Here is a 22,105-nt window from a genome sequence, read left to right as displayed (position 1 = left end):
GACTATATTTCTAGGTCACATATTCTGGCCTGATAATTGTCCCAATCCATTGTAGAATTTTCATGTCTAATGCCTATTTTCATACTCACATCTGTGGTGTGTATGAATGCTATGGGTTGGGGATATTTTTGGCTTACACTCACACACACACACACACACACACACACACACACACATAATCAGAATAGATTCTACTGCTAGAATTTGGCTAGAAAATACAGACTCTAATTAACATGTGTTTCCCAAACTAAGTTATATTCATTACACTTAAAAATTAAGAGAGTTCAATCTTACAGTTTAAAATTTAGAAACCACTAAGTACATTTTACATCCCCTATAATTTATAGACACTTTTTAGAGGATGCATTTTTAAATGCTAAAAATGTAATTAGTTAGTCCACAATCCCAGTGAGCCTGGTATTATCCTAATACTCACCTATCATTTTGCTCTTAGGATTGGGTCTTTCAGTATATTTATGGAGTTGATTATACTGACTTGCTTTAAAGCATGAGCTGGACAGAAAAAATGGGTGTTTTTACATCCATATAAGCAAGTAATGCCCCAAATAGAGAGAAATATGATGAAAGATTATATTTGGGGGGCAAGGGAGTGATAAAATGTGCATTGTTAAGTTCCATATCAGCCATTATGAAAAGCAGGATCTAGTTCAAGTTCTATTTTTCATAAATGGGAAGAACCAGAGGAGTTAAGTCATTTCTAGGAAGACTTACCTAGTTATGCAGTCTCAGAACTAGAACCCAGGGCTCCTGAAATTAGTCCACTGTTTTTTCCACAATCTTATGCTGACTTTTACTCCCACTGTAGTGTCACAAAAGTTAACAAGAACTTTAAAATAGAAAGATTGACCTTACAAACGAATAACAGACTGAAGACCAAAAAAGATAAATTATAATAAATAAATAATAGATCATAGAGTGATTTCAGAACTGAGGATTACACTTCTGAAATTGTACTCCTTATAAAGCAATCTTTTCCCCCTAAATCCCAATAAAAATGCTCTCAGATACAATTCTCATGCAAATAAGAAAATGAAATTCCCCAGAGACAAGCCTGTACCTACCATCTGTGACAACAAGGGTAAGGCTTGTGAAGTCATATTTAGGCCAGGAGCAGAAACCACTTAAAAGCCATCCTGTCTTGCTTTATCTTCTAGTATCTTCTAGGGGCCTGTGATCAGCCTACCTGGGCAGGCCTGGGAGGGCCTGGACTATCCAGACAGCGACCTGGGGCCAGGGTGTGGAGCTGGAGGGCTTGGTCATGCCCTGAACACCTTTGTCAACAAAAACCCCTGAAGCATTGAAGGGGGAATAGCCTCGTTTACCTCCTCCTATAAAACTCCATACCTCTTTTGCTCAGGCAGGTTATGGTCTTTTCTAGCCTGACCTCCTGCAGCTCAAACACGCCAAATAAATTCGAATAGGCCAATTTTGGTTTCTCACGACAATTTCCTCCAGCCGTGCCTAACAATGATGTTTTTCCGTGTCCCCAAATGGTTTTTTCTGTGTCCCCAAATGATGTGGGGAATTTCCTGTGAGTGAGTGCTGGTATCCTGTCTCGTGAAACCGGAGAATGGAAGGAGAGGCGAGGAGTTGTAAAAGAGGATAGTTTATTAAAAGTAAAGAGTAAAGAGATGAGTTAGGCACGACCAGAGGAAGAATTGTGAGAGACCAAAATTGTTCTATTAGAATTTATTTGGTGTGTTTGGGCTGCGGGAGGTCAGGCTAGAAAGACCATAACTGCCCAGAGCAAAAAAGGGGTATGGAGTTTTATATGAGGGGGTAAACGAGGCTGTTCCCCCTTGAATGCTTCAGGGGGTTTTCGTTGTATTGTCTCTAGCAACCAAGGGTTTCCGGGCATGACCAAACCCTCTCGGTCCACACCCTGGCCCCCAGCACTCGGTCCAGACCACTGAGGCCCACAGATCACAAGCCCACAGGAGACAAACAAGGTACAAAGCAAGGCAGGATGGCTTTTAAGATAAGAAGGTTCCTGTTCCTGGCTTAAATATGGCCTAACAAGTCGCAGCTCTTGGAATGAGAGGGAGTCCAGTCCGGGTTGCCCAGTACCGGGTTGCTCTTACTTTTGTACCTTCCCTTGCTTGTTCGGGGAAGGGAAGCTGGCGCCTTTTAATGGAATTCGTCTACCAGGTTTGTTCTGTTTGCCCACACTGAAGGGATTAACAAACTCACTCCTGTCTATCAGATCTGTTCCTTTGTTGGGCCAAAAGGGATTTATGAGATAATTTATTAACCTCAAGGCACTTTCTTATATCTTTGTCCTGGAGTGAAGGAGCCATTCCAGAACCTGGAGTTTCAGGATATGGCTGCCTTTTGTTTATTCCACCAGGGACCTCCCTGTTTACCTAACAACATGCTAACTAACCTTTCTCAGTAAGAGGATAAGAAGCCCTGCATGCCTTATGTCTAATTATTTAATAGTTACATATTGAACTAATCAATTCCTAAATAAGCTCTATCATTTACCCTGGCAAATGGAAGGCAAGGTTCAGGTGAGAGTGTGGACTCTTGACAATTCTTCTGGGGAACATGGCAGTTCCTGATGAGGTGGTCTCAGTCAAGCCCCAGGCCCTCTTCTCTCCCATCCCACCTCTATCCTGTGCCATCTATGAACACCTCAGTCCACATGTCCAGGCTCTGCCCACACCTCTCCAAGAATAAAACATCCTCAGGTCAAAGATTGGTGAATGCCAGTAGAGCAACCTGTGTTACTCACAGCTGGAGGAATGAGTGGTGGGAGACCAAGATTGGTCTATTAGACTGTATTTGGCGTGTTTGAGCTGCAGGAGGTCAGGCTAGAAAAGACCATAACCTCCCTGAACAAAAGGGGTATGGAGTTTTATAGGAGGGGGTAAATGAGGCTGTTCCCCCTTCAATGCTTCAGGGGGTTTTCATTGACAAAGGGTTTCAGGGCATGACCAAGCCTTCCAGTTCCACACCCTGGCCCCAGGTCGTGGTCTGGATGCCCAGGCCTGCTGATCACAGGCCCCTAGGAGATAAAGCAAGACAGGATCAAGACGAGATGGCTTTTAAGATCAGGTTTCTGTTCCTGGCCTAAAGATGGCTTAACAGCCTGCCCTTGGGAGGGCAAAAGTGAGGAAATATAGCCCAAGTCCCTGGAAAAAGCTTGTCAATGGGGCAGAGACTTCTTGTTCCCTTCACAAAACAATTAAATTTTTTTGCTGTTAATAATACCAAATTTTAAGTAATAAATACTCAATAAAATAATATTTCTGTAAAAGTGCTATGCATCAAAATACCATTTTAAAAAAATCAGCTAAACTAAGAACAACTCATTTTGATGCATAAAGCCCTTTAGAACATGGTATTAGTTCGTGAGGTAACAATCATATAAACTGTCATCAGAATAAGTAAAACTGAAAAAATATTCATTAAATTTTATCTGTAAAAGAGCAATATAACATCTCATTTTTTCATGTGAAATTTGACTACTTTTCCTGAACAAATAAAATATTGGAATTTTAGGTACAATTCTATGCAGATTATCCTCCCCCTTGCCTGTAAAAGCGTAAGTGATGCTATGGCTACCTTGTTTTTCAAAATGTCCGAAGACCCAATCACTTTTTCAAAAAGTTGCTTTCCAACATGAACATCAATGGCATACAAGGGGTCATCCAGGAGGTAGATGTCAGCCTCACTATAGATAAATCTAGCCAGACTTATTCCATGCTTCTGGCCCTCACTTATATTCACACCCTGAAAACAGAGCAGGAGAAGAAAACCAAGATCAGAGGAAACGTAGCTACATCCCAATTCTGTTCTGTAGCATGGATAGATAATAAGTCAACATGAATACTCAAACCATTCTTTATACCAGAATTCCACTGGCCTTCCCCCACCTCCTTATTTCCCAGGGTTACTAAATTGTGCAAATTAACAGATATATCTACTTTCCCTTAATTGCTTACACTCAGATGTAGATGTTACCAGGAGATACTTAATAGGAGAAAAAAATTTCCAATTCCCTAACTCTGAAAAGTCGTCCCAGTGGAATATTAAACAAGAACATTGGCTGCCAACCATATACTAACACCAGTGATCATTTTTCAATTGACACATAGGAAATTGAGAACAATAGCTAAATTACCAAAGCAGTAATCAACATGTCCAATTTTCTTCTCTAAAAAGATTAGTACAAGTCTTGTTGGCAAAACTACAACTCTAAGAAGCAAGATTAAGGAGTATACATCATTCCATGTGAGAATTAAAGTTGACATGTACAGCCATGTATGGAGAATTATGGGGCCAGGCCCAATTTACTTGATTTATTTTATATTTAGTGTTTACAGATCTCATTTAAAAGCTCTCCATGCTACAGAGAACTTAGCCAGTGACCTATAATTGTATAATGCTTTTGCTTCTTTTCTTTCTCATCCTCCTACTCAACAAATATCTCCTTTGCATAACTATATTCTGGATGCTATGCTAGCACTTGGGATTCAAAAGTAAATGACTCTGCGTCTCTGTCATGAGGAGGTCACAGTTTAGCAGGGAAGACAGGAATAAAAAATATATATATATACTATAAAGTAATATGATACATACATATGTATATAGGTATATTATATATGTGTGTGTGTGTGTGTGTGTGCGTGTGTGTGTGTGAGACAGAGATTATAATAACCCCCAACTCATGGTTCTGTCATGAGCATTTAATAAGACAAATGTAAAATATTTAGGACAAATCCAACACCAAGTATAGGCACAATCAGTATTAACTATTATCACCTAATCACTCTTCTCTCCAATCTGTCTTCCACCTTGTCACTTATTCTGTAATTATTTCATCATCTTGATTAAAAACCTTGTAAGCCCACATCTCCCTCTTCCACTTATCCAAGATCAACAGAAAATTACTCAATATAAATCTAAGATACTTATATTCTGCATTAATCCATCTTTCAACCACTCTCCCAATGCTGCCCTCAGGTGACTGTGGCCTGCCAACCAGACTAGCCTGCCCTGTCACATCTGGGCAGAGGCAGTTCTGCTTGAGAGCCCATATCACCTTTTTCAACTCAAAAGCTACTCATTCTAAAGCAATCTTCCACCCAGTGTTCCAAGTAAAGTGATGCATTCTCTCCCCCGTGTCTTGCAGCACTCTGTTTACTTGCCCCATTGCTAAAAATGGTAATACCCATGGCAGTTTCTCTCACCAGCCTACCAGCTCCTACCAAGTTCATCCCTGCATTCCCAACACAGACAGCCTCTGACACTGGGTGATTAATAAATATTGGTAAAGACAGTTCATAGTGTTGGCAGAGATCCACGAGACTGCAAATCCCTTGGAGGTAGGGTGCTAGCTCCCTTGTTCACCATTATGTAAACTCATAGCAGAATAAAGGTATATTATGGATTAGTAAATATGTGTGGTCAGTTGAAGAATGCCAAAGGAAAAGATGAATAAAAGTGAGGAAAATTCTATATCTGTTATCTCGGTTGTCTTGAAAACAGCTGTAAACAATTTCCTTTGAAAATATTTAATTGCATGTTAATTTTAAAGGACATCATCAGACTGGAAAACTTTATGAAAAGCAGAAATTATAAATGGCAATAATATTGACTGCCTATACTAAGTCTATACTTCATGTTTTGAATTTTTCCTCTTTAAATTCTTTTTAGTTACATATTATCAGCTATTTCATATTATTAGAGATCGACTTTATCAGTATAATATTCACCATGTATTAACAAGTTTGAAGAAGTCACATGTCTGCATAATTTTAGATATGGTACCATTTGCCTAGGGATAGTGAAGATGCCAGAATAAACACAAGGGTTGGGAAAAAATTAAATCTATTTAATATTTTGAAAAAAATACGTCTGCAAAGGAATAGGCTATGAATGAAGCCAATGTAAGTCTAGTTAAAGGTAAATTTTGCTTCCTCCTAGATTTTAAATATTTCCACTTTGTAAATTTTATGTATTTTATTTATCAATTTATATAACAGAAGTATTAAATAACAATGAGGCCATGGATAAAAATGCCTATCAATATTATGCAAACAGTCTTTTCAGAAATTCAAAGCCCTCAGTAAGGATTATTTATTCATCTTCATAGTATGCATGAATCTCTCAGGCAGGGGCTGCTTCTGCATTCATGTTTAATTAATGGAGATTTTAGTCATGGTTTGAGGATAATCTCTTGGGGTTCCTACTTTGGATCCTGATATCTTGTTTTGTTTTTTAATTTCAAAACACTGGGCAGCATAATGATTATTCATTAACTCAATGAAAATAAAATAGAACAAAGAATGAAATGGCTGGGAAACTTCCTCTTGAGCAGGAATGAGCAACGTGGAGTGGGCACACTCATGGCACCATCATCTCAGAGCCTCTTTAGAACCTGGCCTTGGTGCCATCACTGGAGACTGGTGCTCTGTTGCTACTGTCCTAGGCTTGACTTTGTGCACCAGGAACACATGAAAAAACAAAATGTTATTCACTCATTAGACAGTCAATAGCATCATGCCAGCAACTGAAACAAAGTGTTGATAATCCAATTGGTAGCAACAGAATTTCCTGCTGATTTTTAATCTGCTCTCCAAATATTCAATTATCAATAATTATTTGTCCTTAATATTGCCATCTCTTTCATAGGAAATCTATGATGATTTTTTAAAAAATTATAGTTGTAGAGCTCTTCAAGATGTTAGTAAAAAGGCTCTAAATATTTTATTAGCACAGCTGAATAGAACTGCGTTCCTGCATGTGATGAATTATATTTTCCTTATTCTTTCTCCAACCTCAATTTGATCTCCATTTGGTAAGGTCTCCAAATCGGGAAGGAGAACACAAGCTTCCAATACTCACTCATAAAAATGCTTCTGCATGACAGAGCCAAAGGGAATGTTTTCTTTCAAAATGCAATTCTGAATCCAGGCCTGCTGGGAAACATAAACCACTGAGCAAGGAAAGAAGGAAAGGAGGGAGGGAGGGAGGGAGGGAGGGAGGGAAGAAGGGAGGGAGGGAGGGAGGGAGAGAGGAAGGAAGGAAGGGAGGAAAGAAAGAAAAAATACTCTTAACAAGGAAAAAAGGAGAAGTAGTACACACCACATTAAAGGAATGTATGTATTTAGTCCATGGGTTTGCTTTCTTTAAGTTCAAATTGAATTAAAAAAAAAATCTAGGTTATTTCTTAAATGTAAGTATATCCTATTTAATTTAATTTTAATCTTCTATTGTATTTTATTCATAAGTATGTTTATTAGAGGGCCCTTCAAATTGAGTTACTTCATGCTTCTTCTTTACTTTTACTGCAGCTTTTATCAAAGTTACATGTCTCTTCTGGTGGGTGGGATTTTTCTGGAAGCAGGTGCTGAGTGTATTAGTCAGCACTGGCTGCCCTACAAAGATATCATGAACTGGATGGATTAACCAACATAAATTTATTTTCTCATAATTCTGGAAGCTACAAGTCTGAGATGAAGGTATTGGCACGGTTGGTTTCTTCTAAGGCCTCTCACCATGGCTTATAGACGCCATCTTCTCTTGAGTTTTCACATGGCTTTCCCTCTGTATGTGTCTGTGTCCTAATTTTCTCTTTTTATAGGGACATTAGGTCATACTGGATTATGGCCCATCCTATTGACTTTACTTTAACTTAATTACCTCTTCAAAGTCCCTATCCAAATACAGTCCCATTCTGAGGTCCTGGGGGTTAGGACTGCAACATGTGAATTGGAGGGGAACATCGTTCAGTCCATAACACTGAGTCTAGGGTGCAAGTTATTCATTTGGTATCCATTCTTGTGGGAGGAAAGGAGGAAGGAGGATTGGGTAGGGGGAGAAGTCACACCATGATCCAGATCCAACAAAGCTTGGCCAACCCTCTAAGGAGCTCTGGAGGAGTATCAGCCACCAGAGTTATTCTGTGTTAGGTTGAAAGGGCCTGACCTTCAGGGGTGGCACCCCAGCCAGGCCACGCTCCTCAGATGAAGCCAACCCTGAAATCGCTGACTAGCTGTATGTACTCCCACAGCCAGGTGGCAAGCCCTTCCTGGAACTGGGATCTTGGTGGCATATCTCTGTGTTTTTTACATATTCACTACTCCAAAATGCAATTTTTGATGATTTTATGTCTTGAAACGATTCATGAATACATGGCAGTCTGCTGCATAAAATACCCTCTTACCTAACCCTTCTATTCCTGTAAAGTACCCACAATATTTGAATTAGAGACTTACCTTTCAGTCTGTCCCATGGATTCTATCCAAACATCGGTTTTGGATGATTTTAATTACTATTCACCCTATAACAATACCAGACATTTACAGTACTTTCTGACATGGACATGTATGTAACTATTAGCCTTTTGATTTCTATCATCTACTTTGAAGATCAAAGATTAACTTTTAATTCTTCTTTGTTCAGCATGAAAGACATAGAAGGGCTTTTGATCCAAAACAATATAATTCTGTTCTGATCTGATCTTGAACACAAAAATAATTGCTCTTGAATAGCCTTGCCTAGTGAATAACCTTTGATTAGAAGAGCATATCAAACAAGGCCTCAGGTGATAGAGATTTTGAACACTTGCTACATATTAGTCAAGATAAGGGGAACAGAAGATGAAGAACACAGGAGAAAAGAGTGAAAAACATAAAAAAGTGACATACAATATAAAACAAAACTAAACACTACACTGAGAGGTATGGACTCAATGTATTGGTATGACAGGAGCTGGAAAATAGTTGATCAATTTTCACAGAGATGCAATTTTTTCCTTTTATTACTATTATAATTATTATTTGCCTCTCAAATATAAATTAAAATGTGTTTTTGTTTCATTTCAATCTTGAAAATACTACTACAATACAAGTTTTGCTAATTCAGAAATGATCTCCAAATCTCTGATGTTCCATCAAAGAACACTGAATACTGAATACTCTGCATGAATTGTGTCTGGTACGAGCCTTTGGTACTGAGAAGAAATGTTCATAGTTTGAACACTATGATATGATATGCCTCAAAACACTGCTAATGTGAAATCTTGAGAACTAGAAAGATATATACAAAAGCATCTTGTTTAAAAGCACTAAACATTAAGTTGGCATTATGAATGATTATGATTATTACTAAACCAGACATAATCAGTGATACTTATAAATTTAGGATTACAATGTTTTGGGAAATAATTCAGAGTGTAATAACCTCAACTCCTGCCACTAATCTAGACCAACAAGCTTCCTGAATGACAAAGTGGCTGGTTATATAGACAGAGAATATCCTCTTTCTTCGATAACTCTTGCTTAACCTAAATAAACATCCCCTCTACTTTCTGATCAGTAATAGCATTGTTGTGGGATCTTTCATCACCATAAACACTATCTTAATTAGTAACCCTCAAAGGTATCAGAAATAATCTTTAAATCTCACCATGAAAGCATCGACAATACGATGAAGATAACAATAACCATAAACATTCATAGGGAGCTGGCTGACTCTGTGCCAAGAACTCAGCTAGGTCTGTATATTATCTTATTCAACTGCTCCTCAGCCTTTTCAGCTCATTATTATCATTTGTGCATTAGGTGAAATTTAGAATTGACACTGTTTTTATCTTGATCAATTCCTAATTATTTTTCAACACCAAATAAATGGCTACTTCCTCTCTTGACTATTTTTCCAACTCTTCAAAGAAGAATTTGTTGTTTATATTTTGATTCATTTTCTATATCTTATTTAAACCTTTGTTGTAATTGATTTCAGGATCTCTCTCACTAGACTATGAAATCTGTAAGAAGAGGGGCATATCATATTCATGTTTGTTCCCTTGGTACTAATTGTTTGGTGAAAATAGCTGAAGAACCTAAATGCAAATAAAATCAATATGACAATCATATTTTTAAAGGACACTCACTGGCCTAGGAAAAGTTTACAGTCATCTTGACCTATAAACAAATGGCTTATTGCAATCACTATAAAGAACATAGGGCCACAAAGAAAGTATATTTAAGATTAAAAATAGTGGTAGACATTAAGTGTAACCTCATCAGAACAAGTCCTAGAAGTAACACACTAAGTAATAGTAATGCTGAGAGAGAAAAGAATAAACAAGGTATGAATCATTAAAGGACTGGAATCAGGAAAGCTATAAGGATATGAAGAAAGGCATATTATGATGAAAAGTAACAGGAGTTGAAGATTTTTTCCTAGAGAGAAAAACTGAAGAAACTGGTCTCAGATCCATAGAGCTTTTCCATCTTGTCAGAAGTGAGAAGTAAGGATTAAGCTAGTATTTTACCTAAGAGTTAGATCTAAGAAGAAACTCACCAGATAGTCTATTGTTTCAAAAAAGACACAGCTAAGAATTTCTTGAATTCTTATTGCTATTGACCTTTAAGAATTGAACAAATGGCTGGGAGTGGACCTCTCCACAGTCCAAAGGCTGACATTTAAATATAAGCTAGTAATATTATCATTTTTATGAGGTTTTTCTAGGTCAAAGATTCTACCCATGTGTAACTACAAAACATCTTTGAAATGGAATGGCCGTAATTACTTAGGAAACCTTGCAATGAATGATAATTAAAAACCTAATCAAATTACAGTATAAATCACATTTGTTTCTCTATAATTGGTTGCAATTTAGTTAATATCATCAAACAATTACCATAGCATTCACAAATGATTTGCTGAAGTATTTGGAGGATAGAATGCTGTTACTAATCCATCCATACTAATCCATTTATGTGGAAATTGAAATGTTTGTTACAAACTAGAAATGCCCATTAAATACTTGCATCTTCAATTCAATCTGATAAATTCTTATTGACACCAATGATGTGCTTGCTGGCTGTAGTTCACACAGGAGATGTGGAAAGAGTGTACTGTGGCTTTACCTTTCTTTGGACTACTCCTATAAGTTTCTCTATTTCCCCGGGATAGTTTCTCTAAATCCCCAAATGATTTTTTAGATCCAACTTGTCCTATCACAGCTACTAAAGCTCCTTCTGGAATCATTTATGTTCAAGTTGCATGACAAGAAATGGACAGAGATGATGTAGTTAGCTCTTGGTACAGTTGCTTTTAATGGATATTCCTAGACAAGTCCTTGTATCACAGCACTGAGGTTAATCCCTGAAATTGCTACTATTCACATTATTCCACAAACACCAAATCTTCCAAAATGAAAAATGCAAACAATAAATTCAGAGGAAATAGAGGAAATGAATAAAATAGAGTAGAACAATCATAAAAATGAAAGCTACAGTGAAGGGTTAAAAAAAAGTGTTATAAATTTCAATATATTCACCTTCTGCTTAAAAAAACTCTACAAAATAAAAAAAAGTATTATAAAATTTGATGCTAAAAGTATTTTTGTTTTTAATTTTCCCCAAATCATGACTTTTTAGCACTGGAATCCCTATTTCATCCACGGAGAATAAAGCAATTGTAATAGCAATGGCATAATCTGGGAAGGAAAATAAATACAATGATGCATTTTATATACCAATTATCTTCAACGCAATAGTCAAATAAATATTGGATGTAAAAAGGAACCACTGACCTCCTATGTAGTTTGTTTCAATATTTTGAGGAAGAAGATCCTCAATGTCAAGAAAGTCTTCCAAACGACCCAATGCTGGTCTTGTCTATCAAAATAAACACAGATAGAAATTATTTGGTGTTCAAGCAGAACTTAAACTAAAGAGAGTTTATTGTGATTTATAGCATAATTAAAATTTTTGATGCAAATTGAAGATATTGATATAAATATTCAGCAAATGTAGGTTGATTTTATTTTAACATTATAAATAAGTTCATCCCTAAAGAGAAAGAACAGTTTCAAGATCAAAGATGAAAATAAATGTCATATATGCAGGAAGGCATGAGAAGAAGAAACAAAAATTCCTTAACACTCCAGTAAAGCCACACAAACTGATTTATCAATAATTACAGAAAGATTCACTTTTAAAAGCAACTTCAGGATTGTTGAATGAATTCTGCTTTTGAGTATAAACAAAATTATAGTTTTGGCAACTACAGCATTTAGTTATAGTAAAATAGCTATAAAATGTTTAGGTACAATTAGAATAAAAAATGATTCCCCCCCCCCATGAAACTAATTTCCATGAACTTACATGAAATCGCTAGTACAGTTTTATTCATTTTATGCTAGAAGACATCTATTGGTAATGGATAAGGTGTAACCGGGCTATGGTTTTGTTTACCAGGTCCATTGTATCAGTATGCAGGGCTGGTTCTTTTACTTTATTCTCTCCATCCCTCCCTCCCTCCCTCCCTCCCTCCCTCCCTCTCTCTCTCTCTCTCTCCCCCCCCTCGCTCCCTCCCTCCAGCCCTCTCCTCCCCTCCCTTTACTTCCCTTCCCTCCTTCTTTTTCTTTCCCTCCCTCCCTTCTTCTTTCCTTTTTTTTTTTTTTTGACAATCATTTTCCTTGTTTAGTGAAGACATAGTGTGCCTCTAGGAGTTAGAGAACACGTGGAGTAACCAGACTTTTATCCAGATGCTAATTTCAAAAGCGAAACAAAACTGTTCCTCTAAGAATGTCATTTTCTTTCAGTGTGCTGTGAAACAAGTGTCAAAAGCACCGCATCAATAGTACTTCGCTGCCCTCTGTTGGTCATTATTAGTAAAATAACATGAAAAAGGCATGATGTTACAAAAATGGCTTGACTGGTATTCACTGCATAATTATGTTACACTTCATTCAAATAATGTAAACCTTTAAAGACAAAGTTCTTAGATCAATGAGCTGGTTCAAATAAGCAAAGATTTACTTTGTTTATGAACCCAAATTTAAGTAGGATTCGATGGGGGATACCTAGACAACCCAAACCTAACATGCAAAAAATTTAACTGAGAAAATCTCAGGGCAAAGGAATCAAGGAACTCACCTCTTTGGATTCCCTGTGGTGTTAGCAGCCTTTAACTCATGAATTATCTAAAAAGCCTACAGCAACTGGAGGTTACAATAAAGGCAGGTGGAGCCAGATACCTCATACATGGTTTGTTGGCAGACTGACATTAACAACCCGATTTTTTCCCTACTTGCTTCATTCAGTACAGATGACATGCTGTGAACCCTGGGAAAACATTCAGATCTAGCTCCATACAAAGCACCTGGTTAAAACAATTTCAATTGAAAACAGAAAATAAACTCTTTGATGGTATGGTGTCAAACATCAACTTTTAAGAAGTGAAAGAAACTCTTAACCAAGGAAACAATATCCTATGTTGAAGTATTTGAAAGTTATTTTGATAGAAGAAAGACATAAGCAAGGAAGACATAATTCCTTTTATTCTATAACGTTTTCTATTACTCATTAATTCAGGGAGACTAAGTTTGAAAGCAGTGTTAAACAATCAAAAACAGTGAAAGAAGATTTAAAACAAGACAAAGAAGTAAGATGTGTAAAACCATAGGTTTCACTAGAGGAATGATTCTTAGTTTAAGGACACTTTGAATGTATCTGGACCACAGTTGAGAGCATCATTGGTAAACCAAACAGAGGAAGTCTCGAAATATTAAAGACATAGATGTGAACACTTTAGTGGCTGTTAAAATGTTAAAATGTTTCCTTTGTTCAGTAAGAAATAGATGCCAAACGTTGCCAGGGACACCTAATAAACAGAGATACATTATTTTCTTCAAATATTCACTGCCAACAACATTATTAGTTACAGTCCAAAAAATTAGGGAAGACAATTTTAATAACACTTTTTGTTTGTTTGCCAAAATTCAGTACTCTTTCTGAAGGATATAAAAATCAAGGTTTCATACAGATAATGACATTCTTGAGCCCATGTGATCCAGCTCCCTTCTTTAAGACATGTCATAGTCTAACTAGAATTATTATTCCCATTTAAAATGTATACCAGTTCATCTTTTCTTCAAAATGGAGACGTTTCTGTGTGAACTTATTTTCCAGTGGTGTGTGCATACATTCTAACTCACACGTAGTAATTATACACTTTCCTTATGTCATAAAATTAACTGAAGAAAGTATGGATAAATCATAGCTGATAAGATTTATATTTGCTCTTATAAATTTCATTTAGAAAAGGCAGAAAAGTTCATGCATGCATGAGAACTCATTGACTATCATGTACATAAGACTGGCTTAAGCAAATGATTCTTTGACATTTTTACCAAAGTATTCCAAATATAAATGTTGCTTTTAAGTTCATAATAACTACAAGTTTCTTTAAATAAAAAAATTACAATATTTAAAATTATCAACAAAGGAGACATGGAACTTCCTTTGACCCCATCACCACCAGGAGTGGGTACCATTGATTAAAATGCTCTTTCAGTTATATGTGGTTTAGTTATCCTTTGGCTTCCACACATTGCTTCACACCTCAGGACAATTTATACTCTAGTTTAAATGGAATGCCACATGCACGATGTGAAGGAGAATTGAGCTCAGATCATATCAATGCACCTACAAATACTAATTCTACAACTTTGAGGATGGACTTCCTTTTCCTCTTGTGAAATGAGAAAAGTAAATGCCTTATTATTGCAAGAATGGAATAAGGCAACGTAAACTACTTGTCTGGTACTCAGTAGAAAGAATAACTCTCACTTCCCTTCCCAACTCCATATAGCATGATTTTGGTATTGCTTAAAAGGGATTAATCATACAGATCAAGATATTTTAAAGTGAAAATGAACTCTAAAATGTAGGTTACAATTTTTAAGAATTAGGAAGGCATATGTTTAAACTGTGAGAAATTTACAAAGAAGTAAAATCTTATATATAAAAATACAGACCAATGAAAATGTACATAATAGTTTCCCTTTCTTTAAAATTTCATCCTCTAATCTACATGAATAATGACTAGATTTCTTGAAAATTTTAATTCAGATATAGAAGATTTGATTTTGGACACTTAATTCCAGGTAATTTGGAAATGGATCTGCAAATCAAATTTGAATATCAAAACAGGAAATATATGCGCTCACCAAGAATGGAATGCAAGTTAATGCCAACATAGAAAATACAGCATATACTAGCTGACTCTTGAACTCCCAATTTCTGTTCTCGAATTGCAGTAATCTTTTTATAGAATTCCCATGCATAAAGTTTGAGAATCTATAAAGGAGTCAGACAATGTCTATTTAGCAATAAATATCATAGAAGAAATAAAAACATACAGACATACACACATATACACACAGTATAACACATGCACACACACAATTGTAAAGGGAAAAGAAGATGGTACATTAATTATTCCTATTTTCAATGAGTCAAAATATTTCCTTGAATTGTGGTTTTCTTGGGGGGTGGGTGGATGGCAGGAGGAAATCACCATCTCCTCAGCCTTCTGTTCCTCTTACTCACCAACAGCTTCTTCTTACACCAGACTTTGGCAACATCCCAGCTCCAGGCACCAGCTCCATAGCATTTTCTGTCTAGTTCAATCTGGTCATTTTTCCTGGTGGTTCAACTTTTACTTCTGTCTACTCCCTATTTCTTAATAGCTAAGCTTCTAATTTATTGAAGACTAAAGTCTTGGGACTTCAAGTCATTTTCTGAAAGATGACTGGTGTGTTGAGATTGTAAACTATTTCTGAGAGGGAAAACTTAGAGAAGCAGGATCATACAATGGCTCGCTGCATACACTTCAAAATGAGATAGACCTACATTCAAATTCTAACTCTATCTCTTTGTGGTAGTTAATTTTATGGTACCCAATTGTTTGATCAAATACAAGTCTAGATGTTACTTAAAGGTATTTTTCAGATGTGATTGACATTTAAATCAGTAGACTTTGAGTAAAGCTGATTACTCTCCATAATATGATGGGTCTCATCCAATCAGTTAAAAAAGCCTTAAGAGAAAAGACTGAGTGAGGTTCCTCTAGGAGAAAGAAATTTTTACCTTCAGACTCAATACCGCAACATCAACTGCTGGCGTTTGCAGCCTGCCCTACAGACTTCACACTTGCCACCCCCACAATCATAGGAGTCAATTCTTTAAAATAAATCTCTATTTCCCTATCTACCTATCTACACACACACACACACACACACACACACACACACACACACACACACTCACACGCACACATTGGTGTTGTTTCTCTGGAGAGGCCTAATGATCTCTCACTGGCTCTGTGAACTTAGACGTGACGTTTAACTGCTCAGAGGCATTGTTTAATTATTTGTAAAATGGGGGTAAGAAATCTTTTTCTTGGGGTTGATAAGAATTACATAGGAAGCAGATATAAGTTGATAAGTACAGCATGTGACACATAGAAACTATCCACTAAAGCATAGTTATTGTCATTAACAGAGAGAGGCTTCATGGCACCTGTTATCAGACCACAAGGATGTTGACCTTTAAACTATACTAATTGATTGCCAGTTGGACCTCTGCCAATATTCCGGGGTATTCACTGCTGGGACTGCTATTTCATATCTTGAACTTTGCTCAGATCTTGAGGAAACATTCTTTTATTTTATCTATACTGTCCTAGTCCTACTTATAATACAAATTTCCTTTTAAATAGCAATATTCAAATATTTCTCTATTTCATAAAATATTTCAAAAAATAACCTATAAACACTCTTTGCTGTACTTTTGATGGATACAGGGGCTATCAGCCCACTGAGAGGTGCAAGATGCATTTGGACCATATTACTTTGGGAGTTTATGACCTTATTAAACAATCAGAGTTAAATTTCAGAGCTACTTAAGGCTACCCTTAATTTCAGGTAAGTACTAAGTAAATATCAGTCTCTTTTCAAAGTGTCTTTAATCTAACAATGTCTTTCACTTTATAAACTTACAATTGTGTGAAAGTTCTTCAAAGCACAATGCAGCAGAGCAGTTATTGATTCTAAAATGAATCAATGCATACACACAATGAGTATATCCTGCATATGTAATGATAGATGCACCAGACAGAAGGGATTTTCTATACAGTTGTTAATGCCAGAAGGAAATTCTATGGGGGCTTTACAAATTATGCCCCTGAGAAAAATCTGGAAGACATAATTCAGGTATAATAGGATTTGAAATTATATGTACACAACTTGATGAGGTTTCACTAATTTTATCAATGAGAAAATAGTAGTGGTGTGGGGTGAGGGTAAATTTTCTACAGAACAAATAATTTCCAACATGCCTTTTGTAGAATAGCATTTGTATGACCATTTCTATTCCACATAAAGAACCTGAATGACCTCTCATCGCTTCCCCTATATAAATCTGCGTTCATACTAATGACAATGTTATTTCCACTCTTGCCTGCTTTATTCGATCTCTTCCACCTAATACCTTAAAACAAGTCATATTTTGTGTTTTTGGGGATATTTGTTTTTAGTTGTTGGGCAGGGAACAAAAAGAAAACACCGGCATTTTATTTGGCTTTGTTTAAAAACTATTTTTTAAACAAAGAGCAGCTTCCCTCTCAGGAAGATTCTAAGGTAACTAAGCAAGACAAGAACCTCATAAAGCCTCTTTATGACCGATGCAGAATTATTAAGCAAATCTTGTCAACTCCTTCCCTTATTCCAACAATTGAGGAAGAGGACTCGGATGAAGACTGTCCACGGGGAAGCCAAGCACCTTCTCTGCCAGATCCAACATCTCACCTTCCCGGTGGCGTTCAGCTCACCTACTCTAATGAGACCGAGCCTGTCAGGGTCCTGCTACCAGATGAAAAGAAAGAACTCAAACAACCAGCCCTCTCCATGTCCAATTTACATGAGGCCACCATGCCTGTACTTCTTGACCATCTCCGAGAAACGAGGGCGGACAAGAAGAGACTTCGGAAAGCCTTAAGAGAATTTGAAGAGCAGTTTTTTAAACAAACGGGAAGAACTCCACAAAAGGAAGACAGGATACCAATGGCAGATGAGTACTCTGAGTACAAGCACATAAAAGCCAAACTGAGACTCCTGGAGGTCCTAATCAGCAAGCAGGATGTGGCCAAGACTATTTGAAGTTCAAGACATACTTGTGATTCCTTTTATCCAACGTAAAGTTTATGTTCCTCTGCCATTCTTGCTAAGTAAGTAGTTTTGACATACGGAAAACTGAAGCACTTTAGTAGTAGTGTTAGCTGTTTTTAAGAAGGGATGGCAAATGTAGTTATAAATGAGGAGGAGGGATTTAGATGGGGGGAATATACTAAGTAACAGTATCGTTGGAAAAAAAATGCAACTTCTTCCATGCCAAGGAGAAAACTCACAGCATAATTATTTTGGAAAACATTTAATATTTTATCAAATCTAAATAACACATAGCATCCACTTGCGCAATGGGCCACTTATTAGGGAAAGTCTACTTAATGTCCAAAGACTGCTTATGTTGATGTATGGGGAAAAAAGCATGATTTAAAAAAATAGGAGGAAAAGAAACTCTTCTTTTTATCTAGGAAGGAATACAGATAGTAAGAATGTAACTTATTTGAAACTAATAGATTTTTAAGTGATTAAAATCTCCTACCTTGTCCCCTGTCTGCTAGGCTTTCAGTACCCGAAAATATACTAGAATGTGTCACTGCTAATTTTTTATTTCTATATAAAAATAGCACATTATTTTATCTGTTAATTGAAATTTTACATTTCTGATTACCAAAGTTCATTCTGATAGCATGTACTTTGTGAATTATCTTTGTCTATAACTGACAGATGTTTATATTAAAATATTGTATTAAAATTTGAAAATAGGTATTTTGGATAGATAAGTGTCTGCAGTATATAATCTAATGTGATCACAGTTATGATTGCTAATCTTTTTGTTTACTATAACTAAGATTATATAACTATTTTTCCATTGGGAATATGCATTTTTCTTAATGTTCCAAGGTCTATACTTTGTAAAGACGAAAAAGCTTTCTCGTAAGCTGTAGTTAATCTTCATTCTGTACAAAATGAAAGGTTTGAAAATTGTTTGCTATGATACCTTGGAAAAGAAGTCAGAATATTTTATTTGCTTCATCAACTTTAGTGTATATTGTTTTGTTATTTTGTACTAAAATACATGTTTATTATTTTTGCTTTTGTAAAAACAAGTAAAAGGTCGTTTTCTCTCTTGTACCAACCATGTTTGTATTTCTATTTTCTGTAATGTTTAAGCATGTTGAACAAATTCACATTTTCATATAGTTTGGACAGGAAGAATATTGACTATTTCAGAGGCTTATTGTTTTTTCTGTATTTACCTGATATTTTGTAACTTTTATGAAGCAGCATAATGTCCTTCATAAACCTGTTTAATTAAAGTCATCTACTTGTAACAGGACAGATACACAACTATTTGAGGTTTACAAACTACATCTTTGATAAGGGAAATGGTTTCGTGACATGTATACAATTGCTATTAAAATGTAACTATATATTCTATATGATTGTAAATATTTTATACAACAATGCAAATAAAATATTTTTCTATTATAAAAAAAAAATATATTTTAGCAATTATACTTCCTATATGTCTGAAATCTGAAATACTTTCCCAGCCAATTATACATATATCACATTTAATATTGAGAATGGTAAGCAATTCATTTATTGACTAACTTATTGCTATTTTCTAAATAGTTAAATTAAAGGCATATCCCATTTATATTATATTAATCTTATGTAATATTTCATTGAAGTTTTACATATTTATTTTTTCTTCGTTTGGCTTTTGTATTGAATGGAAAGAAATGAAAGCATATTTGACAAAAGTTGCTAATACTTTAACTTAAGTGGCCATAGTTATTTCAAAAAACTAGTCTATTTCCTCTATTTCACAAAATATTGAGTTGAAGAAAACCATCTTACAATAGTCATACAATATTACTCCGTTGATAATGTTAGAAAATAGTCATAAATAGATATTTTAAAAACTTAAAAGTGACCAGAAGTAGAATAAAAGCAAGGTGTATATTTTCCAAAATACTAGAAAATATATTTATTTGAACATAATTTATTTAAAATTCAATATTAAAATAACTTCTACATTCTATTAAAATGGGATACAATCCCCAAAACCTCAATCAATTTTATATATATATATATGCACACAGAAGTATCACAGGAATAAAAATAAAGCTCCCTATAATGTTAGCTGACTACCTTAATTATGCTTATCAAAGTACTTACTAGTACTTAGTATCAAAGTACTTATTAGTACTTTTGAAATTAGAGTGATTGAAATGTATATTTTCAAATACTGGCTCTTTTCTTTGTACATACTATGTATATTATATGTTTATTGAATTTTTGTATATAATATTATTGTATATTTATTCAAATATTTAATATATATATTTATGTGATTATATACTTATCATTGGTTGAGTATGTCTTATTAAAGGTTTCCTCCAATAATGTTGCCACTATTCTGTTATACGTATTAGTAAATATTTCTATATTTAACAAATAATATATTTACAGTTAATATGCATATTATTTTTTGTTTCATTAAAGGCGTTTTTCTGCTTAGTACAATTTATACATAATATTGCAGCCTCTTTGAAGGTTTAGGACTTTAGATAAAGGTCCCCAAAATGTATTTCCATTCTTAAAAATTTGACTTTAAATTATTTAAAATCCATATTTAAAAAAATAATTTAAGTGTATTCATTAAATTATAAACAAACCTGTTCTTCTAAATACTAGTGTGTTTAGTAATTCATAATTATTTCATAATTATTTTCTAATTCTCAACTCTAAAGACTTGTCATCTTCTTGGTAATTATTTCAAAAATTCAGAAAAAATATAAAAGAAGGTGTAAATTCTCAGCACACAAATGTATTAAAGTAATTGAAAAATCTCTTTCCATCTACTAATAATTTCACTTTACTGGTAACTAATTTTAAAAAACAGGTGCTTTATCTCTAGATTATTTCTATGTTTATACAAATACATTTATATCTATATATCTTCATTTATTTACTCTATCATACCCATGTGAACAGGTATAATCACACTTAAAAATTGATTAATTATATACATATATGCTTGATGTGTGCATATACATATATGTGTATACACAAGGTGTGATCAAAACATATGGTGAATGTTTAAATTTAAAAAAATTGTTACAGTAAAAGACACATTACCATTAATCCTCTTCAAAATACTCCCTCTCCCTTCAAACACACTTATCCCATCGTTCTTGCCACTTTCTGAACCAGATCTGGAAGTCCTCTTTCGTGACTGTCTTTAGTTGCACTGTCATGGCTACCTCAATGTCCTGAGTCGATTCAAAACATTTACCTTTCATGGTCATGTTGACGTTGGGGAAGAGCCAGAAGTCACACGGTGACAAATCCAGTGAATAATGTGGATGAGGACACACTGTAATGTTTTTATTTCACAGAAATTGCCGTATACCAGAAGCGATGTGTGACACAGAGCATTGTCATGACAGAGGATGATTTATAGCTCACTTTAAAACACACCTTCTCTCAACTGTAGCTGACACCCCACCCGACTGACTGCACCAAACAAGTTGAATCTTGTCACATACTGTTACTAAGGTTCAACGTACTACTTCCCATATTGAAGATCCCTGTCTTTCTGTTGGATGGCACTCAGCAGCAGCATTCACCATATGTTTTGATTACACCTCATACATACATACGTATATGCTTCTTTATTTACATACATACATGTATATGTACATATGTGTTTCTTTATTTTTTTCCTCTAATATATGATACTGACATTTTCATGTCAGTATATAGGTATTATTAATCTTTGATATGTTTAGAACAATCAAATAAGTGTCATAAGGAATAAATCTGCTCTATGTATGTTACTTTACCATGTGAAACCATCTATCTCTCCCATTACGGCATGATATCCTTGAGCACAGCAAACTATGTCTTGCTTCTCCATTCCTATAGTACAGTATAATGCATACTGTCTGGCATATTGCAGACGTCAAAAAATATATTCACAGCAAGACAAATGACTGAATGTAAAGAAAGAATGTTAAAATTGATTCAGTTTTACTGTCCATTTTGCTGCATGCAGCTACTCCTTGCTCACATTAGCCCACTCGCCTCATTGCCACTCTTCAGGCAAACCTAGCCTACACCTACATCTAGGCTGTGCATACA

General features: G+C 35.3%; 1 pseudogene; it reads left to right on the top strand.

Moving 5' to 3' along the window:
• The first annotated feature begins 2,953 nt into the window (after positions 1-2,953).
• LOC141570131 (protein FAM13C pseudogene) lies at positions 2,954-18,600 on the top strand (annotated as a pseudogene).
• The last annotated feature ends 3,505 nt before the right edge of the window (positions 18,601-22,105 follow it).

This window comes from Rhinolophus sinicus, linkage group LG01 (genome assembly GCF_036562045.2).
Source record: "Rhinolophus sinicus isolate RSC01 linkage group LG01, ASM3656204v1, whole genome shotgun sequence".
NCBI classification, from domain to species: domain Eukaryota; kingdom Metazoa; phylum Chordata; class Mammalia; order Chiroptera; family Rhinolophidae; genus Rhinolophus; species Rhinolophus sinicus.
This window is presented reverse-complemented; position numbering and strand designations above follow the sequence as displayed.